Source organism: Protopterus annectens, chromosome 2.part0 (genome assembly GCF_019279795.1).
Source record: "Protopterus annectens isolate FY-2018-M chromosome 2.part0, PAN1.0, whole genome shotgun sequence".
Classification (NCBI taxonomy): Eukaryota; Metazoa; Chordata; order Ceratodontiformes; family Protopteridae; genus Protopterus; species Protopterus annectens.
In genome coordinates, this window is record NC_056728.1 from 709097341 (window position 1) to 709115136 (window position 17796).

The 17796-nt window shown below is 43.0% G+C and overlaps 1 long non-coding RNA gene across 1 annotated transcript in view; it reads right to left on the reverse strand.

The window, feature by feature from the left end:
* Positions 1-238: 238 nt before the first annotated feature.
* The window catches only part of LOC122793202, a 57287-nt gene continuing 39729 nt past the window's right edge, over positions 239-17796 (reverse strand). Inside the window, exon 2 of the long non-coding RNA XR_006363451.1 lies at positions 239-862. This is a non-coding gene — a long non-coding RNA (uncharacterized LOC122793202). The remainder of the gene's footprint in view (positions 863-17796) is intronic.

A 17796-nucleotide genomic window follows, 5' to 3' on the forward strand; every position in this document is an offset into this window, starting at 1 on the left:
TAGTTTTGTAGCTGCAAAATTACCACATACATATCAAGAGAGTGAAGTTCCCCACATGGATGCTGCAGGGGACCCCCCCCCAAAAAAAAACTTTTTTGTTTTAATAAAATAGATTATGACTGGTTTGTATATTTTGAAGCTGGGGAGCATGAACAAACTACTTCTGAAATAACGAGGGATACACACTGCACCAAGTAAAAAAAAAAAAAAAACAAAAAACAAGACACCACAATGTGACTGATTTATAAAAATATAATTTTCCTTGTTTTATTAACAAAATATAACAGAACATAGAAAATTAACTAAAAAGGATAGTTAATTCTGCCACAGCATAAAAATGAAATACAGTAATGTAATAGAAAACTAGTCCTCAATGAGTGGAGATTAAACTGATGAAAAATTAAATATGTGGCTTTGATTTTCCACAAAATAAATATGGAAATATATTTACAGTTTTGGTGGCTATAAAAAAATTATTTTTTAGTGACCTGAAATTGGGGATTTAGAGCAGGTGGCGTGCAAGGAGCAACACTTAGAGTACATATGGAAGAACTAAAACCAGATGACTGTACGGGTGTTAGTTGTAAAGTGGAAGGACCTGCTGCTGATTTTGAGGAAGCTGGTGAGTCTTGTGGTGAGGAGTCCTGAGTAGAATTGGTCTTCTCAAAAGCCTGACGGAGATGAACAAGTTCACATTTTAATTCTTGTTTCATTTCTGCCATGCTACTAGCCACAGTTCCTACTTCTGTCACAATGGTCTTCATGTGCGTTGCAATGTCCTTCATAAGCTGGGTAAGTTCCTCTTGGTGACGATTTAACCTCTGTAGCTGAATCACCTGCCTTCGCATCAAGTCTGTTGTACCTGGGACAAAAAAAAAAAAAAAAATTATTCCTACCATGTGTTATGAGTTTCACACTAAATAACCAAAGGAAGTTGCCCCAAAGTCACCAAAACACAACCAAGAAACAAGAAAAAGGGCAACTGTATTGTGTATAGCTACATTACAAACAACGGACTCAGTGCAAGAAAACACGAATGCCACTCACTTTCGTCCTGTAGTATCTAGGACTTCATCAGAGTAAAATCAATACAGGTGTAACTATTACTTATATAATTTTACATAAAACAATTATCAATAAAAAATTTTTATTAACTAAACCCTTCTCAAAGAGGCAACAAACATATCTGGTCCTAGAGTAGGATTTAAAACATCCCTAAAAACACTCAAACAATACTCACAATTGAATGAAATAAAATAAACACATTGTTTTATAAACCCTTTTAAAAAACAAAGATCTTTGAATATATTAAACTCTTTCATAGGGCACTTTTATAATTTAGCTGTACGTAGTAACACCGGTTTAATAGTAACACTATCATTCATATCCGGAAGTGTGAAAGCGTTTAGCCTTAATTGCCACAGGTGTGCTCTGCACTCCCAACCCAGGTTTCCACACTGCACAGAGTGTGAATGTATATGGCATTATTTACATTTTTACTCTTTATACTGTATAAACGCTTGTCTATTCTCTTCAATGTCCTCAGTTTTTCTCACGTAACAATTGTTACTTTTACATACTGCTAAAGATACTATACCCTTACTTTCACAATTTCTTTTAAAAAACAATTTTTAAAGTGTTACCAAGAAGCATGTTATCACACTCAAGATTGTTCACATTGACTACATGTCCCACATTTCTTTTTTTTCCTTGCCCACCTTTGGTGATAGGATGTGTACCCCTCTTGTACATACTTTTAAGTTCTGTCCTGTCATACAAATTAATACTGGACTAAAGTCTACCATGCCAACTATTTTGGTGATTACTTGAACATGTTCCAATTCCTATTAATTTTTAAGACAGGAGGGAAAGTACGTATGAGAGGTACACATCCTAACACCAAAGATAGGCAAGGAACCAAGAAACGTGGGACATGCAATCAATGTGCATACACTGAGTGTGATAAACACGGTTCTTACTAACACTTCAAAGTGTTGTTTAAAAGAAATTGGGGGGCGTAATGTTATTTAGCCGTATGTAAAAAAATTAATTTATACATGGGAAAAACTGAGGCGCCATTGAAAAAGCAAATACACAAGCATTTACACAGTAACTGAGAAAAATGTAAATAATGTCCTACAAAATTTGTTCGATAAGACTGGAGCATTGCTCCCCAGGCCTCCGCTGAAAATAGGCTCTGGCCTAGTTGGACTTTCCTGGTAAACAAATGTTACACAAATAAAGGACCACAATGTATTTAAATTTGGTATACTAGAGCAAGTAGATCTTGACCCTAGGGGAGGGAATTGGGAGAACCGGGTTGGAGTAAACGCTTTCACCCCACTAGGTTTGAATGATCATGTTACTATTAAACCTGTGTTAAAACTATGTACAGCTAAATAATAAAAGGGCACTATGAAAGCATATAATTATATTAATACAGTCAAATATCTGAATTTTTTAAAAAAGCTAAAACTTAATGTGCTATTTATTTCATTCAATTTTAAAAAGCTTTACAAAATTTAATGTGCTATTTATTTCATTCAGTTATGAGTATTACTTGCATTACTTAAGTATGACTATTTTAGGGATGTTTTTAAATTCTAAGACCAAATGTGTTTACGCTTAGAGTTGTTGCCTCTAACAGGAGGGTTTAGTTAATGGAATAAAATTTTTACTGATAATTGTTTTGAGCAACAGTATTAAAGAGTTCAACGATTTTCTTGCATTCAGTCTGTTCTTTATACGGTTTCTTCTGTACAGTAGCTTTACACAACACAGTAGTCTGTGCTGAATTTGCTAACCATAAAAACTGTACAGGAGAAAAAAATGCTTCAACATGAATCCAAGTGGGCACCCCCCCCCTTTTTTTTTCCAGTTCAGCACATCAAGCGGTAAAAGTGTGCATTACTACAAAACTAACTATAATCTAGCAAAGGTAGACCGGTGCAAAACCATGTAAACAGGTTAACAACATAGTTGAAGTAATATCGACATCCCTCTCTACATATTAACCATATTAAAACACAAACAGCTTCACTTTTCAACCTGTACAAATCTCTATTAGAAAACGTGTACACTATTTAAAAACAGCAGCCTTAGCTGCTGATAACCTGCCAATTAAGTACTTAAAACTAGCAGAAGATGCTGTGGTACACCCCATCTCCATATTAATAGCCAATCAATTAACAGAAAATTAGGTTTCAGACAAATGGAAAATGTCACATTATTTCACTGCACAAAAAGAACCTCTACAGATTTCTCAGATCTGAGACTAACCGCAATCTTAACACCACTATAAAAAATCTTGGAAAGGAGTCCACAGCCAGCAAACGAACTCCTCAAACTGTCCAGATTGCTTCATCTTACTTTTGATCTCTTGCACAAAATTTGTGCTTTTCTAGAAAATCAGTGAGGACCGAAGTCACTAAATGACAGACATTGAGTTTCAGACTTCATATCATTCAACCTATTATTCTAGCAACTTTACAAGTTTAAAAATCTGTCCCTATTTTGGGCCTTTGTACCCCCATTATTTTTGCCTTTGTCCAGATTTCTTTTGCTAACAGGTTGTGAGGTATGCCAGCATATCAACCACCTCACTAACAAAAGTTCCGATTCAAAATACACGGCTTCTGTCCCAGTCATAGTACAGCCACTGCCCTCCTTAGATTCACTAATATCACACAATCACAATAGAAATGAATGTAAACTAATCTCATCACTCTTCATTCATCTCAAAAGCCTTTGATACACTTTACCATCAAAAGCTCCTCCTTGAACTCTCATCATTTGCACAATCTTCTTTGTTCTGGTGACATATCTAACAGACAAGCTGTGAAATGGTACCAAGAACTTTATCCATTTTTTCTAGTCACAGGTAGAGTCCCACAAGGGACAATACTGGGTCCATTCTTAGTAAATCTTCATTCTGCAAAGCAAACTTTCCACCAGGTGTACAATATGCAGACAACTGTACACTTGTGTGCTCTGCCCCAACTCTCCCAAAACTTCAAGAAATCATCCAACTCTCGTCTGCTACAGACCCTTGGCTAAGTAACTCACACTTACTTAACCTAAACAGTCAGTGCTGGTTACCCCCACAGAAATGCAACCAAAGCCATATCTTTCAGATATCCTCAGCCCACAGCACTAAAATTGAAGCCGTTCCTCAGACTTAAGTTACTGGAAGTCCTAATTTTCGACCAACTAAAATTCGACCAGTACCACCATTAAGTTGGCTCTCTCTACAGGGTTAAGCTATATGTCAGAATTCCAGAAAATCCATTGCCAGATCATAAGTACTCCAATCTCTTCGGTATGCATCTCCTATTCATACTAATCTTAAAAACTGAAAAAAGAAATGAAATTGGAAACATATTATAAAAAAGTAAAATTTGCTGCGAAAACTTCATACAAAGCCTGTCATGGCATTGCCTGAAAAGAGCTTAGCTGTCAAGAATTACCCAATTACGTTATCACATTTCCTGTTGGTCAAAACACAGTTACTTATGACAAAAAATGCCCTGCACTCAAACATACTGCAATACTACTCTTGTACCAGAGACCTGCAATCTAACCACAAATGTTTTCTGCTTATCACCAAATCTATCAATGCAGTAGATTACTCCAAATACTTCTCAATTGTGGAATGCCATCTCTTCCTCACTCAAACTGACAGACAAATTAACAAGTTTCAAAACCTTAAAACAGTACCTAGCTACCACCTGGCTTTGTACATGTTCCACACCTGGATAAGCTAACCTAGGTAATTATCACAACTGCATGGCTACTTCACTCAGAACATTCATAAAAGATCCTTTATGAGGTCAATATTTGTCACTCGCGAAACCTCCAAGATTGCTACACAATGAGTAACAGCTTAACTCTAGCTCTCCCAATGTGAAAACAGAAACAAAGAATGCCAGTAGACTTGTGTTTATGGGTAAATTTCAGTAACTGGCTAGAAGGTATACTGCCTGGATGCTAGGAAAAAAGAAATACACAGCACCTAGAAAATAAATCAGCTACAAAAAAGTGAGGAAAAAACACTGACAGTGAAAAGTTCTGCACTTGTTCAGAAAAAAGCAATGCAACCTCCAGACATGACTTCCAGTAACTTACAGAAAGAATTAAGACAACTGCTCACAGACCTGGTTAAAATAAACCAAACACTGATGGAGTATATCAACACAAAAAAGCTGGAAAAAAAATGGAAGGAGCTTTAAACAGACATTCAGATGATGTGATAAAGCTGCAAAAATCAGAGGCTGAAATGAAGAAAAAGCTGGCTGAATAGGAGAATGCTCAGGAAGAGATGCTTCAAAAGAAATAGAGGACAGAGCACAAAGAAAACCTGATATTTTTAGCTATACCAAGTACAGTTGTGTACACTTACCAGTGTTATTTACTGTTGCAGTCATCACACAGGTTATCTGCCTGCAGGTAGCCCTCAATCAGCCCTAATACCAGAGTCTTGGGATTTCAGAGTCAGATGCTGTTGCCTCTTCCATGACATCAGGTTGTCAGGGGTATAAAACATGCAGCAGACGCTATTACATCAGTTTTTCTTGCCCCAGATTATCAGGAGCCCCCACAATAGGAAGCTATTACATGGTGTGGAGCACCTTCAGTAAAAGGTAAATACCCCTGCCATAAAGAGGATAGGTAGAAAGGATAGAGAAAGCCAGGGGGCTGGAGGGAGGGAAACCAGGACTGCAACAGTGAATACACTCACATCTACATTTATGTTGTGTACACAACTGTACTATGTTCTTCATGTTTCACTGTTGCAGTCATCACACTTGGGTTGATTCACAAAGCTGAGGAAGGGTGGATGCAGTCTAGAAGTGTTAGGGCTGGCTAGCAGGCCCTGTAAGACTGCTGTAGCAAAGCCAGCTCTGGATTTAGAAAAAATAGGTAAGTGGTAATGCTTGGTGAAGGTGTGTACAGAACTCCAGGATGCCCATGGTAGGGACTCCCCTGAGAAATGCTGTAGAGGTTGAAGTAGCCCTAGTGGAATGAGTTTTGATCCCCAGAGGGGTAGGTTTTCCATGGTGCTTGTAGGAGAAATGGATGCAGTGTGCTATCAATTTGGAAATGGCTTGCTTCGAAATGGCCTTGCCCTCTGCCCCTGTAGCAAAGCTGACTAGCAGCTGATCAGATTTTCTGAAAGGCTTAGTCATGTCAAGGTAGAACCTGAGCTGTCTGTGCACATCCAAGGAGTGCAGGATACTTTCCCCTTTATTCGGAGGATTAGGGAAAAAGGCTGGCAAATAGATGGATTGGTTTAAAGCCACACTGGATACCACACCTTGGGCATAAAGGAAGGGTTAGTTCTGAGGGAAACCCTGTCAGCATGGAAAATGAAGGACTCCACCGCCATTAGTGCCTGTAACTCAGACACTCTTCTTGCTGAAGTAATAGATAGAAGTAAAGCTGTTTTCCAAGAGGAATTTTAACTCTGCTGAAGCAACAGGTTCAAAGGGAAGTGTGAGCTTCTCCAATACAAAGCCAAGGTCCCAGGCCAGGGTGGGAGCTCTTCCAGGGGGCCTTAAACTGTTAGCTCCTCTCAGGAACTGTTTGATGAGAGGGCGAGAAGAGAGAGGTGGCTCAATATTACAATGAGCTGAGATGGCAGAGGCATAAATCTTAATAGATGAGAATAGGCCTCTGTGGAGCAGCTCTGCTAGGTAATCAAGCATTTGAGGTAAGGTGGGCACAGCTGTGTCCTTTCCTTGAGACAGACTCCAAGAACAATATCTTTTCCACTTTTCAGCATACAATTTCCTAGTACTAGGCCTTCTGGCCTCAAGGATGACGTCCAGCACCTGTTTGCTGAGGGACACTGGTGGTGTATTCAAGGGATAAGCCAGGCTGCAAGGTTTAGGGTTTGCAGCTATGGATGAAAAATCTGTCCCTCCTGCTGAGACAGCAGGGAAGGTGTCTGCATAGGAGTGGGTACCAGTGCTGGCCTGGCCAGTCTGGTGCAATAAGGACTGCCCTTGGCCTGTTCGGTTTGATCTTGAGTAGTACTTTTGAGAGTAGGGGCAGAGGAGGAAAGGCATAAATTGAGAGGTTTTCCCATGTAAAGGATAGGATGTCCACCTTCCAGGCTCTGCTGTAAGGGTTCCTGGTGCAAAATTTGCTGCAAAATTTGCTCAATTGGTGGTTTTGGGGGGAGGCAAAAGGGTCCATCTCCAGTGTTCCCCACCTCTGGGTTAGAAGTTTGAATGAGTTCCAGTTTCCACTCGTGAGGGTCCAGTAGATTTCTGCTCAAGTCATCTGCCAGTGACTTTTGCTTGCTTGGCAGAAACTGAGCTTGTAGGTGCACTTGGTTGCTCAAGGCTGTGTTCCACAGAGCCATGGCTAACCTGCAGAGTGGGTAAGAATGAGTTCCGCCCTGCTTGTTTATGTACCACATAAACATATGTCTGTATCAGGAGCTGTCCTAGAAGGATAAGGTATTTGGAGGCTGCTTGAGCATTCGATACAGCTAGCATCTCTTTTTGATTGATATGCAGGGGAATTTGTTCTGGGCTCCATTTGCCTTGAATGCATTTGCCTGCCATGTGAGCCCCCCCCCCCCATGCATAGCCTGATGAGTCTGTTGTCAGGGTTTGGGCGGCGAGGGGTTGAGTGAAAAGAAGTCCCTTGTCATGGCTGCATGCTTCTGCCCACCAAACTCTGCCCTTAGACAAGGTATCATAGGAATCAGCATTTCCAGGTCCTGAGAATGTTGACACCAGAGACTTTTAAATACCACTGAAGTTTCCTCATATGCAGTCTTGCATATGGAATTAGCAAAATGCATGAGAGGCCACGAACCCTAGGGCTTGCAGTATTTTCCTTGCAGATAGCTGGGTTTTGGTGACCATTAGTTGAAACAGTTGGTCAAATGGACCTGCTTTTCTGGAGTGAGGAATGCCATCTGGTAAGTTGTGTTCAAGCTTGCTCCCAGGAAAGCAATTTGTTGGCTGGGCACCAGTTGTGATTTCTTTTCATTGATGGTGCATCCCAGTGAAGTTAGAAGTCTTTTTACAAATGCCAGGTGCTGAAGTAGCAACTCCTGACTGTCATCCTGAATCAGGCAATCGTCCAAGTATGGGTAGATTTGAATATTTCTCTGCCTGCAGTATGCAACGGCTGGAGCCAGGCATTTTGTAAATACTCCGGGCGCAGTAGATAAGCCAAAGGGAAAAGCAGAGTAAGTACAGTTGTGTACCCTTACCATAAACGTAGATGTTAGAGTGTATTCACTGTTGCAGTCATCACATTTGGGTTATCTGCTTGCAGTAGCCCTCAGTCGGCCTGATTATCAAAGTCTTGGGTCCTGCGTCTGCTGCTGTCTCATCTTCCATGACGTCAGGTAGTCAGGGGTATAAAGCATGCAGCAGACGCCATTACATCAGTTTTTATAACCCCAGATGTCAAGTGCCCACATAATGGGAAGCAATTATATACAAGTTTACACCTCCAACGAAAAAGCAAATGCACCAAAAAGCTTTAAGCATAGTAAACAAGAATAGAGGTATACTCAATAGAAGTCAGGGGGCTGGAGGGAGGGTAACCAGGACCAGTGAATACACTTGAACATCTACATTTATAGTAAGTGTACACAACAGTACTATGTTCTTCCTGTTTCACTGTTGCAGTCACCACATTTGGGTAGATTCCCAAAGCTAAGGATGGGAGGAGGTACATCAGATGGCATTAGGACCAGCTATAAGGCCCTGCAAGACTGCAGTGGCAAATTCAGCTCTGGATTTAGAAGAAATTGGCAAGTGGTAATGCTTGGTATGTACAGAACTCCAGGTAGCAGCTTCTAGGATGTCCCTGGTAGGGACACCTCTGAGAAAGGCTGTAGAGGTAGATGCAGCCCTGGTTGAATGTGGTTTTATCACCTGTGGGGTAGGTTTTCCATGATGCTTATAGCAGAAATGAATGCAATGGCCTATCCACTTAGATATGGTTGGCTTTGAAATGGCCTTCCCCCTCTGCCCCTGCAGCAAATACAACCAGCAGCTGTTCAGATTTCCTGAGAGGCTTAGTCCTGTCCAAGTAAAATCGATGTTGTCTGTGCACGTCCAAGGAGTGCAGTATTCGTTCCCCTTTGTTCTGTGGATTAGAAAAGAAGATTGGCAGATGAATGGACTGATTTAAGGGTCACACTGGATACCACCCTTGGGCATGAAGGAGGAAATGGTACTAAGGGACACCCTGTCTGCATGAAAGATGATGAAAGGCTCCATTGCCACGAGGGCCTGTAATTCAGACACCCTTCTTGCTGAAGTGATGGCTAGAAGGAAGGCCATTTTCCAAGAAAGGAATTTCAACTCTGCATTTGCAGCTGGCTCAAAGGGAGGTAGAGTGAGCTTTTCCAATATAAAGTTAAGGTCCCAGGCTGGAGTAGAAGCTCTCCTGGGTGGTATTAAGTTTTTGGCCCCTCTGAGGAATTGCTACAGCAGTGGATGAGGGAAGAGGGGTGGTTCTGTATTGTAATGAGCTGAAATGGCTGAGGCATGAATTTTGATGGAGGAAAAGGAAAGGCCCTTGTGAAGCATCTCAGTTAAGCATTGAAGAATATGGGGTAAATTGGGCACTGCTGTGCCCATCCCCTGAGTTGTGCTCTAGGAACAGAATCTTTTCCATTTTTCAGCATAGGATTTCTAGTACTAGGCCTCCTTGCCTCCAGGATGACATCCATCACTTGCTTATTGAGGGGTGGTAATGGAGAGAGATCAGGTAATTAGCCAGGCTGCCAGGTTCAGGGTTTGAAGTTGTGGGTGCAGAATCTGCCCCCCCTACTGGGAAAGCAGGGCAGGGGTTTGAGGCAGGTGCCATGGTACCAGCAGTGATGCACTGCGCAAGAGGGGTTTGAAATTGTGGGTGCAGAATCTGCCCCCCCCCCCTACTGGGAAAGCAGGGCAGGGGTTTGAGGCAGGTGCCATGGTACCAGCAGTGATGCACTGCGCAAGAGGGGGTACCAGTGTTGGCGTGGCCAGTCTGGTGAAATCCTTGTCCTTGGTTTGTCCTGTTTGATCTTTAGTGGTACCTTGGAGAGGACAGGCAGAGGGGGAAAGGCATAAACTGATAGGTTTTTCCAAGTGAAGGACAGGGCGTCCACTTTCCAAGCTTGTTTGTGGGGAGTCCTTGGGCAGAATTTGTCCAATTGGTAGTTCAGGACAGGGTGTCCACTTTCCAAGCTTGTTTGTGGGGAGTTCATGTGCAGAATTTGTCCAATTGGTAGTTCTGGGGGGGAGGCAAACAGGTCCATCAATGCTCCCCTCCCATTTGTTTCTCAACATGCTGAATATCTTTGGTTCCAGTTTCCACTCAGGTGGATCCGTGAGATTTCTGCTTAGGTCTGCCAGTGTATTTAGCTTTCCTGGCAGGAATTGAGCCTGTAGGTGCACTTGGTAGCTCAAGGCTGTGTTCCACAGAGCCATGGCTAGTCTGCAGAGAGGGTATGAGTGGGTCCCCCCCTGCTTATGTACCACATAACAGTGGTGTTGCCCGTCTTTACTAATTGTCCTGGAAGAATGTGGTCCTTGAAGGCTGTCAGAGCATTCTGTACAGCTAACATCTCTTTTTGATTGATATGCAAGTGCATTTGATTTGGGTTCCATTTGCCTTGAATGCACTGCCCTGCCAAGTGAGCCCCCCATGCATAGTCTGATGCGTCTGTTAGGGTTTGGGCGGCAGGGGGTAGAGTGAATGTGAATGTTTTGGTGGCAGGCCTCTGCCCACCAAGGGACCTCTAACTGGAGACAAGGTATGATAGGAATCCTTGATTCTAGATCCTGAGAATGTTGACACCATAGGCTTTTTAGATACCATTGTAGTTTCCTCATATGCAGTCTTGCATATCGAATTAGTAGAATGCAATAGGCCATGAACCCCAGGGCTTGCAGTATTTTCCTTGCAGACAGCTGGGTCTTGGTGGCCAGTAGTCTGAAGTACACTGTCAATTGAATTTGTTTCTCTGGCGTGAGGTAGGCCATGTGGGAAGTTGTATTCAAGCTTGCTCCCAGGAATACAATCTGTTAGCAGGGTACAAGATGTGATTTCTTTTCTTTTATGGTGTAGCCCAGAGACGTTGGCAATTACTTTACAAATGCCAGATGATGTAATAGCATGTCCTGGCTTTCTGCCTGAATTAGAAAATCGTCCAGGTATGTGTATATTTGAATATTTCTTTGCCTGCAAAATGCAATGACTGGAGCTAGACAATTTGTGAATACCCTGGGCGCAGTAGATAAGCCAAAGGGCAGTGCAGAGAATGGATAGTGCATGTAGCCTGCTTTGAAGCGTAGGTATCTTCTGCAAGATTCCCTTATTGGGATGTGCAGGTAGGCTTCCTTTAAATCCAGTGTTGCCAACCAGGCATCTTTGCCTAGCATGGGAAGCAGCTGATGAAGAGTTAGCATCTTGAATTTGGGATTACCAAAAATGTGTTTAGGATAGACAGGTCCAGGATAGGACGCCAGGAATCGTCTTTTCTGGGTACCAGGAAAAGTCTTGAGTAGAAACCTTGTCCACACTTTTCTGGGACAGGCTGAATAGCCCTGATGCTTAAAAGAGAGAGAAAACTTGCTTTTGAGCCTCTGCCCACTGGTTTGGGGGTAGGTCTGGCCAACCGTTTGGGGTTGGTAAGGAGTGGAAGTGGAATCTGTACCCTTGGGAAACTACATTTAAAACCCATTTGTCCTGGGTAATGAGCTCCCAATTTTTTGCATGCAGGGAAATCCTTCCCCCTAAAGGAACAGTCAATTGAGCATGGCTTGGAAGGTTAAGTCATTGAGACAGTTTACCATAGGGGGGAGTCTTATTACTCTCTGCTTTGGAAGTGGGAGCCCCCCACTGCTTCGGCCTGTAAGTACCTTGGGACTGAAGCCTGGGTGTTCTGCTGGTTCTGGGTTTGTACTGAAGGCCTAGAAGAGGCAGGAACGGACCAATTCTTAGTGGTTCAATGCCTACTAAATCTGGGAGGCTGTACTTGCAGGAAATCTAACAGTTTACATAGATTTAGCTTTTTCCTCCATCTTTCTAAGTACTAATACTGCTTTGTTGCCAAACAGGCGGTCTTGGTTTAAGGAAGCATCCAGTAATTTAGCTTTAACATGACCTTGCAAAGATTGCTCCTTAGGCCAAGCATGCCTTCTAAGTACAGGCCCAGTGACAGCCCTGAAGATGTCTCTAATGAATCAAAACCACATTGCAAAGTAAATTTTCCAACTTGTTCAGCAGAATGCATTAAATCCTATAAATCTTTATTTTCAGCACAGTCGGGAATCAACATCATTTTATGTTTAAGCAATCCAATAATATGCTGCTGATACTTTTAACATATGAAACTGGCAGTTTAAGGCCCTAATGGCCAAGGTTGAAGCGTATACCTTCTTACCCCATCTATTCAGTGCCCTGGAATCTCTATCAGAGGGAGTAGGATTTTTGGCACTAGTAGCCTTAATGCCCTTGGGTCCCTGTGAAATGGTCTCAAGATCCGCAGTAGGATTTTTAAAGAAGAAATTGTGAGAGTCCAGTACCCTGTAACATCTATCAGGTTTTCTGGGAGCAGGAGGTAGAGAGTCAGGGGTCAGGCTAGATTCCAAGAAGGCATCATCTACAATGTCCAGTACAGGAGGGATATCTCCTGGTAATCAGAAGAGTCAAAGTCATCAGACTCCTGGTCTGTAAAATCAGAAGGAAATTCAATTCTTTACCTTTTAGCAAGGGAAGGCTGGCTTCCCCCTAATTACAATAAGGTCTTCAGCCATTTTAAGCATTTGTTTTTGTGGCATGTGAGTTTGAGCATGCTCTTTGGACATCTGTTTTCTAGGCGTAGTGCGAACTCTAGGCCTGAGAAACTCGGTAGTTTTAGTTGAAAATGAAGTTGTCTGTTTAATATGAATATCGGTAGGTCGGAATACACCCTCAGAAGCCGGTGCATGCACAGTGGCTTTGGACCCATCCAAGGTAGAGACATCCACAGGTTCCAGAGACAAAGCAGCATCTCGTGGCATACTGGACTCCGAATGGGTCTCAGCAGAGGCCATCGAATCTGTAGAAGCAGGCATCAGGGGCTGCAAATGTGCCTCACTGAGTACAAGCGGACTGGCAACTAGCTTAACGGAAACGTTGGCAGTTTTTTTACCTATGTGGTCTTTGTCTTTGCACTTTTTCTGAAGATCGGTAGTCGGATGGCTTACCGAAGCCATTTCGGAATACGGAGAACAAGAGCGAGAGCAAAAGAATTTATCTATAAAAATAGCTAGACGACAAATGGTTTGGGCATTAAACAAGGCACAAAAAGTACAGTTTTGTACCTACCATAAATGTCGATGTCCAATAGGAATGCATCTGCAGTCATTACAAATGGGTTGTCCTGTCGTCAGGCAGCCCTTCGGTCGGCCGGATTCCAAAGTCTGGGTCTGGCCTCGGCTGGTGTCGCACTTCACCCGACGTCATAGCTGCAGTTATTCGGGTATAAAGGCATCAGCAGACGCCATTTTCCTCTGTTTCTTGCCCCAGATGCCAGGTGCCCTCTTGGAAGGCTAAATTTGGATAAATGCCAATGATTCCAAATAGGAGAGAACAAACACAAAAAATAAGCATGTATGTACATATATACAAACAAATACACCATAATAGATCCCCCCCAAGCTAGCTGAAGACTGGCAAATACCCTAGGAGTACCTCAGAGGGGAAGGTGGGTGGGTAATCCTGACTGCAGATGCATTCCTATCGGACATCTACATTTATGGTAGGTACAAAACTGTACTATGTCCTTCAAGGATGCATCTGCAGTCATTACAAATGGGTAGAATACCATAGCTAAACAAGGGGAGGAGGAAAGAGTAGAGATTATGGTGTAGCTAGGATCCCTTGCAAAACAGCAGTGGCAAAACCTGCTCGGGATCTAGAGTATAAAGGTAAATTGTAATGCTTGGCAAATGTATGCACTGAGGTCCAAGTAGCAGCCTCTATAATGTCCTTGGTAGCCACTCCTCGTAAGAAAGCTGTGGTAGTGGCTGTAGCCCTTGCGGAGTGAGGCCTGATGTTCTCTGGGGTTTTCTTTCCATGGTAGGAGTAACAAAATCTAATGCAAGTTCCTATCCATTTGGAGATTGTCTGTTTTGAAATTGGTTTTCCTTCCTTTCCTGTGGCATATGCTACCAGAAGCTGGTCAGTTTTTCTATTGGACTTAGTCCTGTCCAGGTAGTAGCGTAACTGTCTGTGTACATCCAAGGTATGCAAAAGTCTTTCTCCCCTGTTCTGTGGGTTTGGGAAGAATGTAGATAGGTGGATAGCCTGATTTAATGACACTCTGGATACCACCTTAGGCATAAATGTAGGATTTGTTCTCATGGACACTATCTTGATGGAAGATCAGGAAGGGTTGCACTGCCATTAATGCCTGTAGTTCAGAGACCCTTCTTGCTGAAGTTATTGCCAGCAGGAAAGCAGTCTTCCAGGATAAGTATTGTAATTCTGCTGTTGCTGCTGGCTCGAAAGGAGGAAGTGTCAATTTTTCTAGCACAAAGTTCAAGTCCCATGCTGGCAATGGTGGTTTCCTGGGAGGTTTTACATTTTTAATTCCTCTCAGAAACTGTCTGAGCAGGGGATGAGAGAAGACAGGAGGATCCAAGCTGTATTGTGCTGAAATAGCTGATGCATGTATCTTGATGGAAGAATAGGACAGGCCTGTGTGGAAGAGCTCTGCCAAGTACTCTAGGATGTTGGCCATGTTTACCAGAGTCACATCTTCTCCCTTTGCAGTACTCCAAATGAGATATCTTTTCCATTTTGCTGCATAATTCTTTCTTGTTTAAGGTCTGCGAGCCTCCAGGATTATGTCTTTAACCCTTTGGGATAAATTTGGGTTATTTTCTGTTATGTAATGTTCCAGGCAGTTAGCTGCAGAGTTTTCAGGTTTGGATGCAGGATGTTGTAGTTGTTCTGTGTTAACAGTAATGGGATTAGGGGTAGTGTCCATATTTGTTCCCGAGACATGCTCCTCAGCAATGGGTACCAATGTTGTCTTGGCCAGTCTGGAGCTATCAGGATGATCCTTGGACGGTCCTCTTTGATCTTCAGAAGCACCTTGTGCATCAAAGGAAGTGGTGGAAATGCGTATGCTGTCAGGTTTTTCCAACTGAAAGATAGGGAGTCCCCCTTCCAAGCAAGTGGGTGGTACGTCCTTGTGCAGAATTTCTTTAGCTGGTGATTGAATGGGGATGCAAACAAGTCTATTTGTGGTAATCCCCATTCCCTTGTGATGGCTTTGAAGATGTCCGGATGAAGCATCCATTCGTGGGCATCTGTGGTTGTTCTGCTTAATATGTCTGCTAGAATGTTTTCTTTTCCCGGTACAAAAATTGCTTGTAACTGAAAGTTGTAGCTCAAGGCCACATCCCATAGGTCCATTGCCAGCCGGCATAGAGGATATGAATGGGTGCCTCCCTGTTTGTTGATGTACCACATAACTGTGGTGCTGTCTGTCCTTATCAACTGACCTTCTTGGAGAAATGGCCTGAATGACTGGATTGCCAATTTTACTGCCAGCATTTCCTTTAGATTTATGTGTAGGCGCAGTTGGTCTCGAGTCCATAAGCCTTGTATGCACTTGCCCAGCATGTGTGCCCCCCAACCGAGGTCTGAGGCATCTGTCGTGATGGTTTGGCTTGGTTGGCTTTTGCAGAAGGGCAATCCTGCGTTTGATTGACAGGCCTGAGCCCACCATAGGAACTCTTGTTTCAGGCATGGGATTATTGGGATTTTGGTTTCTAGGCTGTGCTTGTGTTGGGACCACAAATTCCTTAGGTACCACTGTAGTTTTCTCATATGCAGTCTGGCATGAGGGACCAGAATTATGCAGGATGCCATGAAGCCTAGAGCTTGCAGTACTTTTCTTGCAGTTAGGTTGTTCTGCTTTGTTAATGCCAAGAAGTAGAGAGGTAGTTGCTCTTTCTTTTCTGCAGTTAGGAATGCCATTTGTTTTGATGTGTTCAGCTCTGCACCCAGAAAGGTTATTCTTTGGGATGGAATCAGTCTTGACTTTTTTATATTGACTGTATATCCCAAGGCTTGCAGCAGGTAAATGACTCTTTGTAAGTCTTCTGCTAGCTTGCTTTTGTTGTCCGCTTGTATCAGGCAGTCGTCCAGGTAGGGATAAATTTGGATTCCCTGAAGTCTGCAATGAGCAATTACTGATGCCAGGCATTTCGTGAACACTCTGGGCGCAGTAGATAAGCCAAAGGGCAATGCTGAAAATTGATAATGCTCTGATCCTGCAAGAAATCTGAGGTATCTTCTGCAAATTGGTCTTATGGGGACGTGCAGGTATGCCTCCTTGAGATCTAGAGTTACCAGCCAAGACTCCTTGCCCAGCATGGGAAGAAGCTGCTGTAGGGTCAGCATTTTGAATTTTGGAACAATAAGGAATGTGTTTAAAGCGGACAGGTCTAGAATGGGTCTCCATTTGTTTTCTTTTCTTGGTACCAGGTAGAGTCTGGAGTAAAATCCCTTTCCTTGCTCCATAGATGGTACCTTTTCCACAGCTCTCATTCTTAATAGCTGAGATATTTCTTTTAGAGCTTCTGTCCTTTGAGTAGGTGGTAGGTTTGGCATTCCTCTCTTCCCTGGTAGAGTATGGAAATGGAACCTGTAACCTTGGTCTATAGTTTGCAAAATCCATTTTTCCCTTGTGATGCAATGTCAGTTTTTTGAAAATAAGGTTACTTTTCCGCCTAAGGGTGCTTCTAGTTGTTCCCTGGTAGGCGGTGCCACTGTCAAGTCACTGTGATTGAGGTGTTGTAGTGGTGGTGGCTGCGTCCGTGCCTCGCTGGTTGTTACCTTGCCATTGGCGTCCCCTGTAGGCACCCCTGGATTGGTTTCTGCCTCTTGAACGCCTATTCCTGCCTCTGAGCCTTTGAGGAGTCCGGAAAGGACCAATTCTTGGAGGGCCAGTTCCTGCTAAACCTTGGAGGTTGAACCTGTAAGAAATCTTTCACCGTTTGTACAGATTTCGCCTTCTCTTCCATCTTTAGTACCTGCTGAGCAGGGGAACCAAATAAATTGACCTTGTCCATGGGTGCATCCAAAAGCTTTGACTTGACATGGTCTGGTAATGCCTGTTCTTTCAACCATGCATGTCTCCTGATAACTGTGCCAGTCATGGCTGATCTAAAGGAAGCCTCCAGTGCATCATAGCCACATTTTAAAGAATGGTTACCAACCTGCTGTATGTTATGTACCATTTCCTGAACATATTTTTTATCTAAAGATTCTTCAGAGGAAAGCTTTTTAGTTAACTGGACAAGCATAAACTCTTGATATTGAATCATATGAAATTGGCAGTCCAAAGCCCTAGCTGACAAGGTAGCAGAAGTGTAAACTTTTTTACCCCATCTCTCTAAGGACCTGGATTCCCTTTCAGAGGGGAGGGGGTTTTTAGTAGAAGTAGCAGCTACAGCTTTAGGGCCCTGGGCGATAGTCTCTGGATCTGCAAAAGGAGCCTTGTATAAATGGTGATGAGTGTCCGGGACCCTGTAGAACCTATCGGGCTTAGCAGGAGCCAGAGGTAATGAATCAGGAGCAGTGCAAGCATCATTAAATGCATCATCTACAACAGAAAGAACTGGAGGTACAGCTAAAGGCCTATGTTGTGGCAAATGTAGAAAGGTTCTAAGCCTTTTTCTGGAGTCTGAGAAATCTTGGCCCTGCCACTGAAATTGTTCCCTCATAGCATGCAAGGTTTCCCCAAAGGAAAATTCCTCAGGTGGAGAGGCTGAA